We start from the raw sequence: 22,531 nt of genomic DNA on the forward strand, positions 1-22,531 counted from the left end.
ATTACCCATAGGCGATGTAAGGGTGTATAATCACTAATTATAAACAAACGGTGAAAGTCCCATCCCTCTACAGTGAAGGGTTCTGGTTATATATATATATATATAGTATTCCAGTATTTTTTTACTTCTAACCCTTTATGTGATATTGTGCCTGTAGAGGTGTTTGTGTATAATCCCTAATTATAAACAAACGGTGAAAGTCCCATCCTTCTACAGTGAAGGGTTCTGGATATATATATATAGTATTCCAGTAATTTTTTACTTCTAACCCTTTATGTGACATTGTGCCTGTAGAGGTGTTTGTGTATAATCCCTAATTATAAACAAACGGTGAAAGTCCCATCCCTCTACAGTGAAGGGTTCTGGATATATATATATAGTATTCCAGTAATTTTTTACTTCTAACCCTTTATGTGACATTGTGCCTGTAGAGGCGTTTGTGTATAATCCCTAATTATAAACAAACGGTGAAAGTCCCATCCCTCTACAGTGAAGGGTTCTGGATATATATATTTCACCGTTTGTTTAGTGATTATACACAAACACCTCTACAGGCACAATATCACATAAAGGGTTAGAAGTAAAAAAATAATCTGTGTCGGTTAGATCTACTGACTCATAGCATCTGCCACATGACATAGGCAATTACCATACGTGACTGTGTGTCAAACAGCCGGCTGTTACATATGCACATAAATGTTATTGGAAACCTCATGTTGATATGCAAGTACGTTTGTGTATCCGTGCATATCGTCACATTATCTTTACGAAAATGAAAATATGTCAGATTAGTGCTCTTCGTTTTTTCCTCAATATTGATCTGTTTTTCGTAAATGTTTAAGCATTATATTTCCCTTATACCCTCTGAACTAAGTTTTGAAATGTAACTTCGCATAATATTCTTGATAAAAAGTACGTTTCAAGTTGACAGGTAATAATAAACGTGCATATGAACACACAACGCGAATAGAAGTGACAGCCATTAATATACATATATGACAATATGCCATAAGTTAATAAAGGCACACTGTACTCGTTTATGTCACATTCGTATAATATACATGCATTAAAGAAATAGCCATAGGCAACATGCACAGACGTTATTCCTCTGACTCAGGTTGACACTCTCACTTGAACATGACGCCCAGCATGGTTGCCATGACATCATTGACATCTGTGAACGACGGTAACAGACAGAAACGTGATCGTTAGGGTATTGCATCACCAAAACCCAAGACTAACACCTCCAGTGATTGGTCGAAATATCTTACAAATGGAAGCCAAAATATGCATAGATGTAAGTACAGGCCTCTCTGCACCAACGACGATCGGGGCTCTTTAACAGTTTTAGGAAGTTTGAACTGTAAGTAGTAAGGATTTTATTTTTTATTTTCACTTTGAGCCAATTGTGGTTTGGTGGATTGTTGTTTAAGGATTAGGTTTTATCTACATGTACACATATATAATTTCTATTGACATTTAAAAATCTTCACCCCACCGTCTCACGACTCCTCCTGGATTACGATTTTGTGTCTTAAAATACCTTGTTTGAAAACATGCACAATCTATTACATTACTACGACAGTAATATACACGCATTAGCGACTACACCGGTATCATTCAGTATTCCAGTATAACAGTATAACTGTAAATAAGTTATCATTAAGTTATTTCCGAACCTGTCTATCTATCTATCTATCTATCTATCTATCTATCTATCTATCTATCTATCTATCTATCTATCTATCTATCTGTCTGTCTGTCTGTCTGTCTATCTAACTGTCTGTCTGTCTGTCTGTTCGTTCCGTCTGTCCATCCATCCATCCATCCATCTACCTATCTAACAACTGTTCTGTGATTAGAGTTTATTTATTACAACCGTTATTGGGCGTTGTCTACTGTTGGTCCGTGTTCTAAGCATTTGAATGTCATACTTGAATATCAAATCACTTTGTAATTGATATACAATATATATATCAGCTTAAAGTATTCACAAGAGGCAAAAGGTCTTACAACTTCAAGAGACGGATCCATGGTACCAATGTCTTACTAAAGAATGTCACAGTTCAGCAATGTTGAAAGGTCTTTAGCTATATCTGATGCTATCTACATATTGAAGGAAATATCAAATGATAACACATGCAAAGCAGATACAGAAAGTCAGTACGGATGTCCATGTGTCAGACATATGTATTTTTGATACAACTTGTATAACAGGTGACAGAGATACAAAGATAGTCACAACTAATGTTTTGATGGCTTTTTTTCAGGTTGGAGAAAAAAGGCTCACGATGATGCTGAAGCAAATAGTTCTTCTTCTTGTCCTCGTAATCACCACGGCAACAGCCTTCTACTGGCCGAGGTTCAACTTTGTCAGGAGCTTTGGGAGAGGTATACGCGGTGGACAGTACAATCGTCTTAATCCCTGGCTGTTTAGGGCGATGGACGATGCCTCTGAAATAGGACCCGACTTCTGATTTGATAGAGATAATGTTTCTGCATTGCTGCACCATGCAAGGCCTCTCTGAAATGCACATGAGTTGTGTACATCATGTCATTGACCAAATACTGATTTACTGGTTGCAGGATATGAATGAGCAAACTAATGATGTTTAAATCCGTGCATGAGAACTCTGTGATATTCCTGATATTAAAGTGTACAACATTTCTATTTATGATTCATCATTAGCAATGTAAACCTTTAGTTTTGGTCAAGGGATGGGTCTAGGGATTATAATTAGTGACCCGTGTGAATGTTTGAGTAAAGTTGCATCCGATATATGTAAATAAATTCGGTCAGTACAACTCACAACATCACAGTATAACTCACAAAATGACAGTATAATTAAAAAAATCACAATATAGCTGTCCGTAGAGACCGTAGGCCCAAAGTCGGCAACCAAAATGCAATATTTACATTATATAACCTCCGAAACATTTTGAAAATTATTTACCTGTGGATATTGTGCTACTGCTTCTATCTAATGTTTGAAATAATTTATTTCTTGGCTTCCCATAGGTTATAATAAACAATTACTGGGCGAGGGTTGAAGTTCATGGTCAGAAGAGTTATGATGTCACAGAAAACTAGTAACATGTCTTTGACATTACGATTCCATACTGAAATTGTCTGTCTAACCTTGCTTCTGCAAATGTACACATAATCTTGTAACTGTAGGTTTGACGTAACATTTAATAAGAAATGTCATATGTCTTGTAAAAAAATCAGCTAGTATATATGTCATTGAATATTGGTTTTGTTTATGAAACAAGGGCGTCAACTAGAGCTCTACTTGGTTTTCACGATCACGTGCGCTTTAAGGAAACCCTTCAGTCTGGACACAATTCAATTGTCTCTTGTCTGCAAGCCTATGGTCACTTCTCTACAGAAATAGCTACAATATGCCGTGTCACTTCTTAATGGTACACCTATCCCCTACTGGGCACTTCCAAGCGCTTGTAACGCTTACTGTGACAGAAACCTCTACGGGAACGACGAAATGAACATTGTGGTTTTCCAATATGTTTTCCAATATGTGTTGAAGAAGTGTTACCCCCGACGAGAATTCAAACTTGATGGACATCTAGTAATTCATTTTGTACTTATTGCATGGGAGGAAAAAAATACAATTCGTCGACGTCAATGCGTATTAAAGTCATAATTTAATTATATAGCTTTTCAGTTCTTTCACTCGTTCGAACTAAAGCAGTTAACGATCCATTACATCATTTAAGAAGTATGTCCAACTGGGAACTATGGTCATCAATGAATATCGATTTTTTAATGGAACGTCAGTCATTACTCAAGTAAGTGTGTATAACCAGAGGTAAGCTCACTCGTTTCTATTGGTTAAAAAGAAATAGAAGCTGTTCCAGCTGTTCCAGATAACCAGTATGAAACATGTCATCACTTTAATCTCTGTTATACTGTTTACTATATATGCTGGTCTATTAGACCACGTCAGTGCAAAAAATGTGTTCTTGTCCTCTTATGACCATAGGTGTTGCTCTTTGACACCAAACCACTTGAAAAAACTTCTTCTACCACATCCGATGAATACCTTTTTTTACCGCACCTGGGGCGGTAATGTGGTTAATGCGTTCGCTCGTCACGCCGAAGACCCGGGTTCTACTCCCGACATAGGTACAATGTGTGAAGCCCATTCCTGGTGTCCTCCGCCGTGATATTGCTGGAATATTGCTTAAAGCGGCGTAAAACCATACTCACTCACTTTTACCGCACCTGACTGACCTTACTGGTCCCATATCAGTTTTAGGTCACGTTGATGCACGTTTGATTTCCATGTTTTCCGAACACCTGATTTTCATGTCTGTACCAGTGAGTCAAGTCAAAGTCAAAGACGTTTATATTATCAAAGGCCATCGGCCCATATACAAGTTCAGATAAATACAGTGGGTGAGAATTTACAGATTGGGAGATACAACAAAAATTATAAAAATATAACATTCATTTAACAATCGGTGATAATCATGAGGACTTTCTAGGGTAAGGTAATTAAAATTCTGAATTTCCACTCAACATGTTATTTCGTAGTTCCATCCCATGTTTTACAAATAAAGACAATTTAAACATTACATCGGCATCATTCGATGACAAAATAGAAACAAACGCTATTCTACTCGTCTTAGATAAGAAACATTCTGGTATATATTTAGTACGTATTTCTCCATAATAAGGACATTCAAAGGTAAAATGTATTTCGTCTTCTATAGCAGAGTTACAGAATGGACAAATTCTTTGTATTCTTTCAAGTGATATATTTCGTCCATAATTAATCATAAGTTTTGACAAGCCAAGTCTGTATTTAATATATACATTTCTTAGGTGACTATTTGTTAAAACTGATAGATATTTTTCTGGCTCTAATAAAGTCTTAAATGTTCTGTACAAATCATAACGTGAACTGTTTTCCAAGTTGCATTGAGTAATGAGTAACAGTGAGTCTGAAGTATAGGTTCAGGTTTCATAGTCTCTATATTTTAGTGATTTGAATAGAAATACCCCGAATGTTTTGGCGTTGTTAATGTTAACCCATTTTATTCATTCACTTATTTGCTAAATGTTCAGTGTGTAAACACCATTTCCTCATCGGGTTTGTACATATATTCAGCTCACAGACGTCGTTCTCTGTGGTCAACGCGAATTGGATGACGGGGAGCCTCAAGGCTCCTGTTACGTGTTGATTGTTACATGTTGATGATGTTAATTCATTCACAAACATATAGCCTTACAACTACAATGATTCAGCGGTGCTTTGGTCATTCGTATGAAATACATGGGAGGAAACAATGACGGCATTTTAAAGGGAGAAGGATATACAAACCCTACTTACGATGAACGAAAATTGTACAACAATATTTACTTCGATACCATTGCTAAATGTATCGAAGTGTTCCATACAATTCAACATTCAACTGTATCCTCTGTTCGTGGGTTCGAATCTCCGATGCGCCACTATTATCATGCCTGCTTTATCAGCATAAAACCAATATTCCCTGTTGCACGGAAATGTCTACTACCTCGGTCACTTAAGGCTCCCTGTCCAGATTTAAGCTGCCTCGCCGTAAATCTGTTAAATCTAATTTACCCTATTACCCTCTGAACCCCAGGGCTAAGATATATTCTCGTTCCTCTAGATCTATCGCCTGAGCTGTTCCACTGACAAGGGTGAAAGTGGCATGTTAAACCACGTCAGCTCATTGTACATGCACACATGACATGACAGCAAAATGTTCTTGAGGTTGATAAGCATGCCTTGTCTCGCCGGTTTCTATTGTTGATCCGAAGGTCATCGCCAGTTCACAAGTTAAAGTCGTCAAATTAACCGACCAGTTTGTTACTAGAAACAAACACAAGAACACCACAAATGGTATACAGTAACATATAGCACGCCGTATAACATTGTACAAACGTTATATGATAATGTATTAACTATGCCGTGTATAAACCACATTACATTCTATTACATTAACATTACACAACGTGCTTTGCATAGAATAACATTTAATACCCTGTATATCATTACATTAAGTATATCTTTAGACTTACGCTTTATATAACTTGATATATATCTTTGATAGAAACAAGCAACTACATTTAAATTGACAAGGAACCAGGGTGGGATGGCGTTTCACGTCGGCGTAAGACCTAGGCTTGCTTTATAAGGAGCTATACAATTACAAAAAAGGCTGGGCAGAAGGAGAACAATGTGGTTCAGGGACTGTGAGACAGATTTAAGTACAACATGTAACAGAACAGTTTCAACGTTAAGCGCTATTGTATAGTTGTGAGTATGGTTTTACGCCGCTTTTAGCAATATGCAAGCAATATCACATTGTACCATGTCGGGAATCGAACCCGGATCTTCGGCGTGACGAGCGAACGCTTTAACCACTAGGCTACGAAAACCCGACCGCCTCTCGCTATTGGATAAGCTACGTGATGTTCCATTGCATAAACCACGCTGGATATCAATACACTGAACATAATACCAGCACTATAGTGCATATCATTACGTTGCATTGTGTATTATTAAGACTGAGGCATATCGTTGCTAATTAATCTGCAATGTGTCTGACGAAAGCGACACCACCTGTTTTATTGTATGAATGGTGAACCAGTTGTATTTATATTTAGCCTCAACATATTACCGCCCAGACCCGCAAACCGGAATTCACCAGAACAAATAGAAATTTCATATATAACACAGTATCGTATTCAATTAATACCGATTGGAAGGCAGGAGTTCCAGATATCTGATGAAATCCGCATCCGTCGGTCTTCCTGGTGGCCACCTTGTATATCGCATATGTACCATGCTGGCACATAGCAAAACGTCGTCACGTAAGAATAAATACGAACATGTGTTTCATCCAAACACAATTTTTTATATACATTTTTGGAGATACATTTAAATAGCCTCCAAAACATCTCAAACGATATTGGGGGCACGGGCGGGCGAGCTGTCTGAGACGCCGCAATTCGCTGTGAAGAGTTGGGCACCCTTGGGCACGCCAGAAACCTAAAAGCCATGGTCGGCCCGATTATGTTTCTGTCAGTATCATACCCAGTCTGTTAGTATCATACCCGTGTGTTAGCATCACTTCGTCCTTCCACCTTAAGCTGATATAACTGGAATACTCCTCAAGACGGCGTTAAATCAAACAAACATTTAACTTGACCGAAATGCGAGATAGATAAGCTACTTTCTGCTTTCCCAAAACTCAGTAAATGATTAATACACATTTATTGGCTCTGAAGCCCCTGGACCTTTGTATTGTGATGCAATAGTATATTTCAAAATGATACAAGAATGGTTCCACGTCTCCTTCTTGTAAGTGAAGTATATTTGTAAACCTGGCCCTCTTATCTTTTACCCTTTTTGGTAATAACGTTAACTTTTCTTTATAGCACATGTCATGTAAGGCGACTAAATAAAACACCCGATCCTGTTTTCAAAAGAAATATTATTACTTAAGAGGTGAAATGGTCAATCGGTATTATTACATTTGTCGCATTTTTAAATAAACAAACACACCAGGGTTGACCATACCTTACATCAAATCCTTTGTTTTTGACTAAGTAAGCTTGTCTAAGAAGCACGCAGCTGAATATACTCCACAACATGTGAAGAACGAGTGCCTTCCACATTCCCTGTCACGGACGCTAGGCAGACTTTCATAACTATCACACAGCGGTGACAGATTGCATATTTCGTGTTTGTAGCATGTCAAATCCCAACGAATTATGTTCTGATATATCTACTCGTTATCATCATCCTAGTTGTCACCAACACCATGGCAACATACTTCAACTGGGCAAGATTCAACGCCTTCCGTGACGTCTAGGTAGACGGTACAACTACTTCAACCCCTGGATGTTCAGAGGCTAGGGATACGGCGGATACGACAGTGCCGGCGGTGATGTTGGGCATGACTATTGATTTTACAGATTCTGAGAAGGGTATTGTTTCTGCATTGTTGCATTTCGAAAAGATGCGCACGGTATTTTGTTTCGTGTGATACCAGTGAAGTTCACTTTGTTTAAGGCGCACATATACGATCTGACGGAGGAATGTAATATTCAGCAGTACAGAAATCAAAAGGGTTTATGCAGGAGTGAGTGAGTGAGTATGGTTTTACGCCGCTTTTAGCAATATTCCAGCAATATCACGGCGGGGGACACCAGAAATGGGCTTCACACATTGTACCTATGTCGGGAATCGAACCCGGGTCTTCGGCGTGACGAGCGAACGCTTTAACCACTAGGCTACCCGACCGCCCCGGTTAATGCAGGAACATATTATGACTGTGAATGAAACTTTTTAAATGAAGACGGTCTTATAACCATTATAATGCGGCCGTTTCGTGAACAATTGTGTACTTTGTGATAAAAACAATGTAGGTATTGACATTCCAAATATTTTCAAATATGGGACCACCCGAAAGAATTCAATATGGCCGCCATGGAGGAATGACATTCTGGTATATCTCGTATGAACATGACCCGCAAACTAAATATAATTTGAAAAATGATTTTGGAATGTAATAACGCAACACTACATCTTTAAAATAAATAACTATATTTAGTAGATTATTTGTTTTTATTTAGATAATCTAAAGTGTAAAAAAATGCATTTCTTTCTTCTTTGCCATATCTTTAAGATATACAGTATGAATGCCAATTATCTATACCATTATTGTGAATTCATTAGATAAATAACCGAATATTTAATAAGAAAAGTTGCATTTATGAAATATGCTATGTATGGTTAATGGCTTGGTTGGCTTGGGACAAGTCAATACTAATGTGATCACATTTGCAAAATGTATTCACCATATGAGTATACAATATTAATTAGTTAACTGGCTTTAAGTAGAAGAAGACGTATGTCTTAAAGATATGCCGAAGGAGAAAGAAATGCATATTTTTTCAAACTTTAGATTACCTAAATCAAAATAAATAGTTTATTATGATAAAGTTATTTACTTTACAGTTGTAGAAACGGGTATTTACATTCCTAAAAAAATGTTTTCATTATATATTTAAGTTGTGGGTCATGTTCATGCGAGATAAACTGGAATTTCATTTCTCCATGGAAGCCATATTGGATTTAATTGTTTGTCCCCATATCTGAATATTTGGAACATAATTACCTGCAACTGTGCCAACTAAATAACACGTGGGTTACAGGAGACTGATCAAATTAAAGTGTTTACACGTACACTCGGACAAATTAAAGATTATCTTTTATGTTATATATACTCACCGCCAATACGAACCATAGAAACATATAGAGAAGTATGTAGGCCAAGAAGAGACGTTTCCAATGTGTAGCAAATAATGACAAAACTAACAATCAGTCAAGTGTTACAACAGAGTGTCTTTATTCTCATCACGATATGCTGCACGTGATTTCCAAACTTTACATGTTAATCCTGCAAGAGACAAATGGTGCATATCGAGTCATGGATCTATGACATCACATGTGATGCGTTCATGAGCGTCGGTTCACACAACATAACATTGCGTTCGTTTGTGCATCGAACCAATCTAATATATCTTGAATATGAGTAATTATTCATATATTAACCCACATGTATGGTATTCGCGTTTCTTATGTCGTTGAGTATAATATATCGTATTGGTATCTCTATCAAAAGTTGAGAAACATATATCATATCTATTTGCATAGTACGGAAGCGTAGTAGGGCCAGGGTGAAATTGTTTTGGTCTAAGTATCTCCTACGTAGGACTTATGATCTCCTTCGTAGGACTTACTATCTCCTACGTAGGACTTATTATCTCCTTCGTACGACTTAATATCTCCTACGTAGGACTTACTATCTCTTACGTAGGAGATAGTAATTCTAGTCCATACTGTCCTTCGTAGGACTTAGTATATCCTAGTACTACGTAGGAGATACTAGTACTAAGTCCTACCTAGGAAATACTAAGTCCTACGTGGGAGATAGTAATTCTAGGTCATACTAAGTACTACGTAGGAGATAGTAAGTCCTACGTAGAAGATACTAAGTCGTACGTAGAAGATACTAAGTCCTACGTAGGAGATACTCAGACAAAAAGAATTCACCGTGGCACCTCTACGCTTCCGAAGCATAGACTAACAAAAAAATTCAAGTTTTGCTGTATTGTACATGTGGTTTCGTTAAGTCGGCAATAAAACCCCATTTCATATTGTTTAACAACATCCGTCTTGGCATTATAACAGCATCAACGAAAATAACGATCCTTTAATCGAACGTAGGTCCTAAAACATAGCACATCTGGAACATGTTTTCCTTGATAGCATTCAGCTACACATTCCTGGCTCCGGTGCAAATCCGTCCAAATTAGTTTTCCATGACAATGCATTTGAGAGCTGCATGTAATTTAATACAAAAAGGAAATTTAGACACACGTGTCACATTGATGGTGAATGTTTAATGTGTCTTAATTGTGTTCCTTACAACGATATTACAAAGAACATGTATAAAGAAGATGGCATGTTAATCAGTATCCCCCAAGAATTTTTTTAACTGCAACAATAATGCTTGCTCTCTGTAGTCACTGAAGATAAATGTTGGTAATCAATGCCTAAATCAGATGCATCACGTTTTGTTTGACGTTCATGTTGACATCGACAATACAAATTACAGTTCATTACATGTACCACAGAAATTAATGCAGTCGTGAAGTAAAAGACTATGTAAAAGAGATTACATGTAGACAAATTACTGCTTTCTTACGGCCTACATTCCACACAAAAATTAAATGTTACACACAATGACATATGTTTAGGTTTACTGGCCACTGTTCGTGTGAAACGCGAATAAACCATGACATACACGTACCTGAACTTTCTACGCATTCAAATGGGATAGAGGATAAAACGGTGAACATATTCCGACCTCATCAAAAACCGATCTAAACGTGTTCATGCGGATATCAATGAGTGTGTTGCAGCTACATGAACGTGATAATGTACCCTGTATAGTTTCGTATTCATAGAACAATCAGGAAATAGAAACCCCTCTGGGATAGTAACGCGAACCTGATCCTGAATCAGTAAATATTCCCCTCCACCAGACAGGTCCAGGAGACCAGAAGACAACTGCATGCTGACTTTCACATTCACTCGCAACGATTACTGCTGTAAGGATCTGGTGTTATATACTGCACACACATTCGTGACTGTATTAGGTCAGGGACGCTTTGCTGTATGGACGGATAGGCCCTCGACGTTTTTGATATCTGACGGACATATTTAGTATCATAAACTGTCACTTAAGGATAGGTGTGAACTTTATATTCGACCATGTTAAATTTTATGTTCGACAGAAGCTTGGCATACAAATGAAACGAGTTTGCACTTTTTGACTACATGCTCTTTGATGAACGACTGTCTTGAATATAAAGCCTTGAACTCTCAGACACAAAAACAAATGCAAAGATAATCGTAGCATATAATGTTTTTACTCTGATAAAAAGTATGACAACATGGCATACATTTGTCAATATGTAGGTTGTAGAATGTATATAAATGTGGAAAATGAACAGACATACACTCAGTGCGAAGCAATACGCGTTGCCATCAGGTATCTATCCTTTTAAACTCGTAAGTATATTTATTTCTGTTCACTATCAGTGAGTTTGTTGTTAACAAATGTTGCGTGAATTAACTACTTAACTAACCTTTCAAAATGGTATTTCAAGAGAAAGTTCACGAGGCTTTGTTCTAAATTAACAGGTACGTTTACTTAGGAATATATTTGGACATATACTGTGCCTCACCCTAATAAACGCAAAACCAAACTCCTCAACTTTCCACTGTTATTACGGACGTATGCTCAATGTCCAGGACAGAGTCGACTGAAAAAATTAAAATCCTGAATAGCATTGTCCTGTGACTCGTATTAACGCAAATCTTCGGTATTTGTACTATGATATCGTTAACCCAAATGGCAGATGCTCAAGGATACTCAATAAACTAAACAGTATAATTATAATGAATACAGATGTTTCTATTTGCAATCAATGATGCAGCACGGATAGCCATAAAATCACTGTAGTACTTTCAAGCATGCTATTTCTTTCTAGGACTGATAACCCTCTCTCATAGTTGACATAGTTCTTAACAAGAATTGTTCAAAACTACAGCTTAACATGTATTGTTGTTTTTCAGGCCTAAAACTACACCATGCTGAAGCAAGTGATCGTCTTCCTCGTCTTCACCATTGCTGTCTCAACAGCTTTCTTGAAACCATGGGGATATGTTGGCGGAACACCGAGCCATGGCTTAAACCAATTCAACCAATGGCTGTTTAGACTATTTAAGTTTGCAACATACGAAGATTATGGAAAACATCACAATAGACCTCCAAGAGCGGATTATTGAATCCATAACGTTGGTACGAAGGCGCATCCGTACCATGGTCACAGATGTAAATAGCGAAATATCGGAATTTTGGAAATTCCTCTGAAAAAGCCTGTTATTGTCGTTAGAAGCATGTTACATCTATGATCATTACAAAATGCATGATGCATAAACCAAAACGACTTTATGCATCCTTCATATATGCAGATATAAACATTTCTTTCCTATATGTTCATTTTCAATATTATTTTATCGAAGAATGTTTTGCATTGAAGTTATGTGATGTTATAAAAAATCTTATCGGAAATGCTCTTATGACTGACTAGATTTTTCTTTTGTTATTTTCTGATTACATTTAATTATAAAACATGATTCATGATTATATCGTAACCTTGAAACCAATTCGTGAACAAAGATTATCACATTATGCATGTACTACATGTACATGTATATTTCGCACATCTATGAAAGTGGAATGTGTCTTCCTTACAAATACAATTTTATTCTTAAATATAATACCTCTAGCTAAAACATGTTGGAATCAGAAGAATTTGGGTTTCACGTCACATGAAAGATTATTTCAGTTATATAGCGAAATACATACACGTGTGGCTGCATGTACTAGTCCGGACTTTTGCCGCTTTTATAGTAATAGCTCACTAAAATAGCATGCCACAGTTTAACATGATTACCCCACTCAGACACATTCTGCTGACTCCGAGCCAGCCAGTTCTTGTTGTTATGTCAGATTAACGGGACTCTATAACGTCGAGCACCAGGCAGGATAATAACAAGTACCGATTTTAATGTCTTTTGCAATGACGCAGCCAGGGGAACGCTCAGACGCTACATCACTGAAGTGGTGTGTGAATCATGATGTTACCTGTTCCTATCGATATGATGTCATAACATAATAACATCATTTAGCAACGTCTTTCACGTTCTTGTAAAAGTGTGTTTGTTTGTTGTCTACCGCAACACTCACTATTCCAGCTATGTGAATCCGGTCTGTAAATAAAAGAATTTGGTCCAGACATACAAGTGAACGATATTGTGAACAACGATCCACAACACTACGACAGATACTCAGTGAACCAAGTCACCAAGCCTGATCATTAGATTCAGACGCCTCTAACGACCAGCAGAGGCTGCTTGGTTCATGTAACAATGAACAAAAGGCATAAAATATATAATAAAATCAAACAAGTCCAGGGAGTAGGATAAGCTCACTAAAAAAGCATGCCGCAGTTTTAACATGATTACCCCACTCAGGCACATTCTGAGCCAGCCAGTTCTTGTGTTATGTCCGATTAACGGGACTCCATAACGTCGAGCACCGGGCAGGATAATAACAAGTACCATTTTTAACGTCTTTTGCTATGACGCAGCAAGGGGAACGCAGCGCCGGTATTTCGAGCTCTGCTCAGACGCTACATCACTGAAGCGGTGTGTGAATCATGATGTTACCTGTTCCTATCGATATGACGTCATGTAACATCATTTAGCAACGTCTTGGACGTTCTTGCTAAAGTATATTTGTTTGTTGTTTACCGCAACACTCACTATTCCAGCTATATGAAGGCGGTCTGTAAATAAAAGAATTTAGACCAGACATACAAGTGAACGATATTGTGAACAACGATCCACAACACTAAGACAGTAACTCAATCAACCAAGTCGCCTGATAATTAGATTTAGACGCCTCTAACGACCAGCAGAGGCTGCTTGGTTCATGTAACAATGAACAAAAGGCATAAAACATATAATATATAATCAAACAAGTCCCAGGGAGTAGGATAAGTTTTACTGGTTTTCGAAACAGTTTGTATTTCTCGAGGAATTTTAATGTAATTATATGTCCACTGTTTCATTTCGTAGGTATATACTGTATTTATCTTCATCACCTACGAAAAGAATCCTTGGACACTGATTTACTTAAATGCTTAATATATGCGTATTAGTTTTGCAGTACGTTGACATTTGCGAAGTTGTGATTTGCAGAGTGGACATTGTCAATAATAATAAAGATTAAAGATCCAGTTCTTATAAAGTCTACTGCGCAAGTCATTTTAGAATTTTAGAAATCTATCATGGATGAATAACTGGTTCATAATTGGTATCTCTTTTAAACTGTGAGGTTAATTCTTCAAGGGTAAAACCCTTGCAGAGAGTTCAGGAAGACATGAATTAAAACACTCACCTTTCGTACCAAGTTTGTGTTCACGGATTAATAGTGAGTTCGTTAATATTGCGTTACACAACATCAACAATCTTGCAGTCATTCGAGTGTAGTATCATTGTTTATGAATATTAAATACATTCATACATATATATATATATATATATATATCATTGATGACTATTATCGATAACATAACATTTTTGCAATAAGAAAACCTCATTCCAAAGAGATCAAGTTGAGTATACATGCAGCGAAACTCAATTCTTCAAATTATTTACACAAGGAAAGACACTGCTTCCTCCAAATCTATCGCGCGAGTAGTCTATCAGAACAGATAGCTCCGCTTTCTATGAAGTCAAATGCCACCAAATTCCTTTAGGTTGCAATAAATATGATGGTCCTGACAATGCTAATTCTTGCAATATTTGATAAATCATTCGTTCCTTTTTTACATATTTTTGCTGAAAATAAATATTTAGCCTTGACTCAGTTTGTTTTGTTCGCTCAAGTTGCCAATGTCAGACTGGTAGAAGACTTTTTTGGGTTTTTTTGCATAGAAACAAACACCTTTATTTACATCAATCAACCTGTCCGTTTATCACGTTATTCCAGAAGTGGCAACATCTGATCACACATGTGCCCACGGTCAAATATAGGAACAAAGAAAATTTGTCATCTATTGTATTTTGTTCACTTGACCCTTTTGAGAGTACCCCAAGAACTGTATATAAGGGCTATCATAGGCGAATGTTAACTCACAGACACAAGCTGCAGGTTTCGTACTTCGTAAGTATCTCTCAACAGCGTTAGTTCCCTTAGAAATATCAATAGCTATTCTTTTATATGTATGATAGTACAAGAATTGTGCATTTCAAAGCTATTTTGAAACCATGACAATAAAACCAGAACAACAGTATGTCCTTTCAACCATAACCCTACATGATGTTTAGTATTGTTCCATATCTTTGACAGTGCATATCTTTGATATCTGTACCTTTCTTGGTGAACCCTTCAAATAAAGTACTGAAGAGTATCCACATCATGCGAACATATAAATTCAAAGTATTCATGCCGATAACCTTCTCTCCTAACAGTTGATTGTAAATAGAGTTGGTAACAACATTTTGTGGTACTAAATGTCTCAAAATTGTCATAAGATATGATATTAACATTTCAAATATTCGACTCCATTTTCGCCTAGTCGGGCTAATGTGAATCAAAGGTATTGAGAACACGTCAATAATTTAGGAAAGATTTTTTAAAAACTGAGCCGACGTCCGAGCTGCCATTGTCCAACAAATTCAGTGTTTCCTCCAGCCATACTCTGCTACTCTGGCGATTCCTGCCTACGGACTTTGAGTTCTTTTACATCAGTTGTCAGCATTGTGATAGTCGGTAAAACACATACTTATTTCTCTTTAAAACCTTGGCACAGAATTGTAACCAGGGATCCTACTGTTCCACCATTCTGGCTATATGTTGTGAAAAGCCACGAACTGTATATAATACCTGCATTTGATACAACTACCTGGCAATTCAAGACAGATGATGACGTTATGAGGACATCATCTGGGGTATCAATATACAATGTCTTCATATGTACTAATTATCCGTCTGTCCTAAACCGTTTTGTGGTGAAATAGCTGGTATTTTCTTTAAGATATTGACGTTTAAACATCTGATATTGTGAACGTGTACTTTTCCTTTTGCACATGTCTTGAATCAAGTGCAGTTAATTGTTTCAACAACTAATGATCCTTTTACAGATCATCCACGCCACTATGTTGAACAAAGTGTTTCTCCTCACTGTGGTTGCATTCGCCTTCACTTCAGCCTTCTTTAATCCATATGGACGGTTGAACTCCTTCGGGGCTGGACGTTTCAGAGGAAGACCCTTTGGTGCCAGCCAGTTTGGAAGCGGTTTATTCGGAGGCGGTCGATTTGGAGGTGGACGTTTTGGTGGTTCCCAGTTTGGCGGTTCCCAGTTTGGCGGTGGCTTGTTCAACCAAAGGAGATCTTATGGGTTCGGGGGATTCGGAGGTTCTTATGATTATCCTGATTATCCTGATTATCCTGATCAACCTGATTACCCCGATAATCATGATTACTGATGTTACTGTATGAACCTAAGTTACATAATCCTTGGAAACAGTTTTCTACAGAATGAAATTGGTCTAAACGAGTTGTGTGTGTTCCAAAGAGATGCCATGATATATGCTTTCTCAGACTAATAAAACCATTAAAAACTGTATTTGAAGTCTTGGTTGTTGTTTTGCTTTGTTTACAATATGATGTGATCCATGTCCCTGTGAATGCTTATAGATAAAAAAAAGCCAGACTTTAAACGATCAAAAACATCAACTGTTGTATGTTATTAAACACTCCGGCATTCCCTGGTACAGTCATTACAAACAAATGATTACAATGAAATCTAACGAAGTAAAATAACGATTTCATCCTAATGTAATATTTACCCAATGGAGTTCCCAAGTTAGAAAAGGTGCCAATTAACTACTACGTTGACTGTGTGTCTTGGTACCCGACGGTGGCTGACATTGCTCATAATATCAATGACTGACGTGTCTAGATAATATCATACGTAACAATGAAATCTAACGTAGTAAAACAACGATTTCATCCTAATGACACTTTCATATTTACCCAGTGGAGATTCCAAGTTAGAAAAAGTGCCAAATAACTACTAGGTTGACCGTGTGTTTTAGTACCCGATGTGGCTGACATTGCTCATAATATCAATGACTGACTTGTCGAGATAATATCATACTTCGGTTACATGTAATCCGTTTTACTGTGACTGTTTAACAGAACCACCAGACCCTGAAATGAGCCATAATATCAATGGGCGATCTTTTTGTCCAAACGGGCGATAACTGTCCTTTTGAAATGATATAAGTGACGGTCTAATATGTCGCTTCCGCACTGGATATTATTCGTCACCACTCGCCACTTTCCGTAACCTGCAAGGAACACTCGTCCCCCTATCGACGAATGTTAAGTGCGAAAATACAAGAAACCAATGCGCGAATGACTTCAAGTACTTTGGTCTAAGAATCCTTCACAAATCTAAAATTACACCACAGATACAGTTAAATATATTTAACCATACTGTAAAATAAAGTAAGTCCCGATGTGTGTCAAATAACATCTGGATTGCATATCACGATTGGGTGGTTCCCTGCTCAATATACGCTGCGATAATTTGTGGCATTTAAAGACAGAGGGAAGCAAAAACGTTTCACTTTGGCACTTTCTTTCACAAACGGCCATTTAGCAACGACATATGTTAAACTAGCACAAGTTTATGTTTTGTTTTATGTTAGTTTAGAAAAGCAACATTTCATCAGTTGGAAGCTAAACAACGAATAGACACGATGGAAGGTAGAGGGAAAATCGCCTTGAAAAACTGTATGTTGCCCTGGCATTTTTTACATCAGAAAACGACACATTCGGTCAGCCTGTACTAACACCCCATCAAGGAAATATATGCCTACGACGCACAGAAGCATTCAAATTTAACCAATATACTTCCAATACTATTAAGGGCTGCATGATCAATGCAACAAAGTCGGAGATGGGCCAAATATGCAGCACATCGTGAAAAACTGTAATCACCAAGATGAATTTCTTGTAACCTTGCTTTCTGATTCTTGACGAAAATTGTATTTCTGCTTTACATGCCAAAATAGCGCCATCATTTCCAATGCATGTTAATCATGTTTCCTTCAAACTCCGTTAAACCTTTTTACCATGTGGTAACAAATCAAAGGACATCCCTGTTGAACAAAGCGACTTGGTATCATGTAATGCTGACCTATTTATCGAAATTTAATCATTAACTAAGTAAATATTGAACCGCACGGTAGTTTTGTTGCTTTACCTTGAATACCCCCAAGTACATTACTATTCTCCGGAGTGATGATTCCTGCAATATTATCCACGGCTATATATCGATCACTGTAATATACACATTTTCAGCAAGTTCGTGAATGGTAAACTACGATGCATATTCGAATCACTTCAAAGTATATGTGATGTGAAGATAACATCCTATACATTATTTCGCCCCGATTATGTTTCCAGATTTGTCAGCACCATACCCGTGCTTGTGGGTTTCACCGAAGTGGTAAACGTCTGAGACCTGCATCACTTCGGGCTTTCCTCCCACATTAAGATGACACGCCGTGATATAACTGGAATACTGTTAAAAGCGGCGTTAAACCCAACTCACTCACTCACTCACTCACTGAAGTTGAGAAATGTTGGTGATCAATGCTTAAATCAGATGCACAGAGTACTGTTAAACGTTCATGTTGACTTCGACAATACAGTCGTGAAGTACATTTTACAACTATTTAAAATGCTAATAAAGTGACATATGTTTATGTTTACTTGCCACTGTACATGTCTAACACAAATAAATCATGACATACCTGCACTTTCTACGCATTCAAATGGGATAGAGAATGAAACGGTGAACATATTCCGACCTCATCCGAAACCGATCTAAACGCTTTCATGCGGATATCAATGAGTGTGTCGCAGCGACATGAACGTGATATTGTACCCTGTATGGTTTCGTATTCATAGAACAATCAGGAAATAGAAACCCCTCTGGGAATGAAACGCGAGCCTGGTCTTGAATCAGTAAATATTCCCCTCCACCAGACAGGTCCAGGAGACCAGAAGACAACTGCATGCTGACTTTCACATTCACTCACAACGATTACTTCTGTAAGGACCTGGTGTCATCACTGCACACACATTCGTGACTGTATTAGGTCAGGGACGCTCTGCTGTATGGACGGACGGGGCCTCGCCGTTTTTCATATCAGACGGACATATTTAGTGTCGTAAACGGTCACTGTAGGATAGGTGTAAACTTGATATTCGGCCATATTAAATTTTATGTTCAACAGACGCTTAGCATACAAATGATGTTTGCACTTTTTGACTTCACGATTGTCCAGAATCTTAAGCCTTGAACTCTGACTCACAAAAACAAATGCAAAAATAATCGTAGCATGTGATGTTTATACTCTGATAAATAGTATGACAACATGGCATACATTTGTCAATATGTAGGTTGTAGAATGTATATAAATGGAGAAAATGAACACTGCGAAACAATACGCGTTACCGTCAAGTATCTACATTCGTATACTCGTAAGTATATTTATTTCTGTTTCACTTTCGGTGAGTTGGTGGTCCACAAATATTGCATTCCTAAATTACTGACTTATATATGAACACATACGTTTTTATGTAATTAGAGACTACAAAAATGGTAATTCAGAAAGATTTATGAGGTTTTGTTCTAAATCAACAAGTACGTTTGCTAAGGAATATATTTGGACATATATTGTTCTTCAGCCTCATTATAATCACTATTTTTACTGTTATAAAGGCGCGGTGGGTTAGTCTAGTGGTTAAAGCGTTCTCTCGTCACGCCGAAGACCCGGGTTCGATTCCCCACATGGGTACAATGTGTGAAGCCCATTTCTGATGTCGTAAAACCATACTCACTCACTGTTATAAAAGTTGACATATAATCATGTGAAAATATAAATACACTCTCTGAAGTATTACATATCAATTATCGTTAAACAAACACTATATACTAACTGTAATATCTTCAAGCATGATAGTATTTCTTTATGGGACTGATAATCCTCTCTCATAGTTAACATACTTCTTAACAAGAATTGTTAAAAGCTTCAGCATAACATTTATTATGGTTTTTCAGGCCTGAAACTACACCATGCTGAAGCAAATGATCGTCTTCCTCGTCTTCACCATTGCTGTCTCAACAGCTTTCTTGAAACCATGGGGAGGTGTTGGCGGAACACCGAGCCATGGCTTAAACCAATTAAAGCAATGGCTGTTTAGACTATTTAAGTTTGCAACATACGAAGATTATGGAAAACATCACAATAGACCTCCAAAAGCGGATTATTGAATCCATAACGTTGGTACGAAGGCGCATCCGTACCACGGTCACAGATGTAAATAGCGAAATATCGGAATTTTGGAAATTCCTCTGAAAAAGCCTGTTATTGTCGTTAGAAACATGTTACATCTATGATCATTACAAAATGCATGATGCATAAACCAAAACGACTTTATGCATCCTTCATATATGCAGATATAAACATTTCTTTCCTATATGGACATTTTGAATATTATTTGTATCGAAGAATGTATTGCATTGAAGTTATGTGGTGTTATATTAAATCTTATCGAAAATGCTCTTATGACTGACTAGATTTTTCTTTTGTTATTTGTTATCTGATTACATTTAATTATAAAACATGATTCATGATTACATCGTAACCTTGAAACCAATTCGTGAACAAAGATTATCACATTATGTATGTTTTTTTTTCTCAAATATAATACCTCTAGCTAATACATGTTTGAATCAGAAGAATTTGGGTTTCACGTCACATGAACGATTATTTCAGTTATATAGCGAAATACATACACGTGTGGCTGCATGTACTAATCCGGACTTTTGCCGCTTTTATAGTACTAGCTCACTAAAATAGCATGCCACAGTTTAACATGATTACCCCACTCAGACACATTCTGCTGACTCCGAGCCAGCCAGTTCTTGTTGTTATGTCAGATTAACGGGACTCTATAACGTCGAGCACCAGGCAGGATAATAACAAGTACCGATTTTAATGTCTTTTGCAATGACGCAGCCAGGGGAACGCTCAGACGCTACATCACTGAAGTGGTGTGTGAATCATGATGTTACCTGTTCCTATCGATATGATGTCATAACATAATAACATCATTTAGCAACGTCTTTCACGTTCTTGTAAAAGTGTGTTTGTTTGTTGTTTACCGCAACATACACTATTCCAGCTATGTGAATCCGGTCTGTAAATAAAAGAATTTGGTCCAGACATACAAGTGAACGATATTGTGAACAACGATCCACAACACTACGACTGACACTCAGTGAACCAAGTCACCAAGCCTGATCATTAGATTTAGACGCCTCTAACGACCAGCAGACGCAGCTTGGTTCATGTACCAATGAACAAAAGGCATAAAATATATAATAAAATCAAACAAGTCCAGGGAGTAGGATAAGTTTTACAGGTTATCGAAAAAGTTTTTTCCTCGAGGAATTTTAATGTAAATCAATGTCTATTGTTTTCTTTTCGTAGGTATATACTATATTCATCTTCATCGCCTAATAAAAGAATCATTGGACATTGATTTACATAAAAATTCCTTGAGAAAAAAACTTTTTCGATAACCTGTAAAAATTAACCTTCTCGAAAGCCTGAAAATATTGTCGTTTGTGACACACATCCTTCTGCATGAATGATATTATTTGCCGAAATGTTTACAATTTTTATCCGTGCTTTGTCTTTTGTATTCAAAAATTGAATATGACAATATGTGTGTAGTAATAGCATGGTTATTTCTGTTGAAGATGAACCGCGTACCGATTCCACATGTAGATTATTCGATTACTGAAGTGGCAATTCACACTTGAGCAGCGTTACATAATTTAAACATTCCTCTTATCAATATATGCATGTTAAACTTAATGTTGCACCACATCATCGGAAAATGATATATAATCTAGTATTTATATGAAACAAAATGGTTAACGTGTATGCTTAATATATGCGTATTAGTTTTGCAGTACGTTGACATTTGCGAAGTTGTGATTTGCAGAGTGGACATTGTCAATAATAATGAAGATTAAAGATCCAGTTCTTATAAAGTCTACTTCGCAAGTCATTTTAGAATTTTAGAAATCTATCATGGATGAATAACTGGTTCATAATTGGTATCTCTTTTAAACTGTGAGGTTCAGTTCTTCAAGGGTAAAACCCTTGCAGAGAGTTCAGGAAGACATGAATTAAAACACTCCACTTTCGTACCAAGTTTGTGTTCACGGATTAAT

The 22,531-nt window shown here is 37.1% G+C and overlaps 1 protein-coding gene and 1 long non-coding RNA gene across 3 annotated transcripts in view; one reads left to right on the forward strand and one right to left on the reverse strand.

The window, feature by feature from the left end:
• Positions 1 to 22,531, reverse strand: part of LOC124134575 (orexin receptor type 2-like) — a 209,804-nt gene that overhangs the window by 77,155 nt on the left and 110,118 nt on the right. The window lies entirely within an intron of this gene.
• LOC124134576 lies at positions 1,164 to 3,670 on the forward strand. Its single transcript, XR_006861119.2, has 2 exons — positions 1,164 to 1,363; positions 2,271 to 3,670. It is a non-coding gene; the product is annotated as an uncharacterized LOC124134576 (long non-coding RNA).

Source organism: Haliotis rufescens, unplaced genomic scaffold, assembly GCF_023055435.1.
Source record: "Haliotis rufescens isolate VD_foot unplaced genomic scaffold, xgHalRufe1.0.p SCAF_2, whole genome shotgun sequence".
Taxonomy (NCBI): Eukaryota; Metazoa; Mollusca; class Gastropoda; order Lepetellida; family Haliotidae; genus Haliotis; species Haliotis rufescens.